This window comes from Penaeus monodon, chromosome 23 (genome assembly GCF_015228065.2).
Source record: "Penaeus monodon isolate SGIC_2016 chromosome 23, NSTDA_Pmon_1, whole genome shotgun sequence".
Taxonomy (NCBI): Eukaryota; Metazoa; Arthropoda; class Malacostraca; order Decapoda; family Penaeidae; genus Penaeus; species Penaeus monodon.
In genome coordinates this window covers 29,748,796-29,749,255 of record NC_051408.1, presented here as the reverse complement: position 1 = coordinate 29,749,255, position 460 = coordinate 29,748,796, and positions in this window count along the sequence as shown.

Below are 460 nucleotides of genomic sequence, written 5' to 3'. Positions count from 1 at the left end.
AGCACTCGAAGATAACAATGACAAACACCTTTAGCAGAATGCAGGATGGAATGCCGGAGCTGAAGGTCACTAATTATGGCAAGAACTTGTTACACTTCTTAGGATACAGGCGAAGACTTGGTAAAGGGAGCAGGGGAAGAGGGAGATAATAAGAGAAGAAAGGAGGAAGGAATAAGAGAAGGAAGAGGGTTAGATGGAAAAAAGATGAGGAGAAGGTGACGATAGATACAGAGACGGAGAGTGATGAGTAAAAAAAGGGAGAAAAGTCAGAAAAAAAACAATACATAGGAGGAAGAAAAGAGGAATAAAGCATAAGAAAAATACAGTGATAGTTACAAATGAAAAACAATTTAAAGTAGCAAGGAGAAAGGGGCGACATGGATAGAAATACTGAATAAAAAAACAACAAAATGATAATAAAGGTAACAACAAAGAGGAGGCGGCATGGGTAAAAATACCG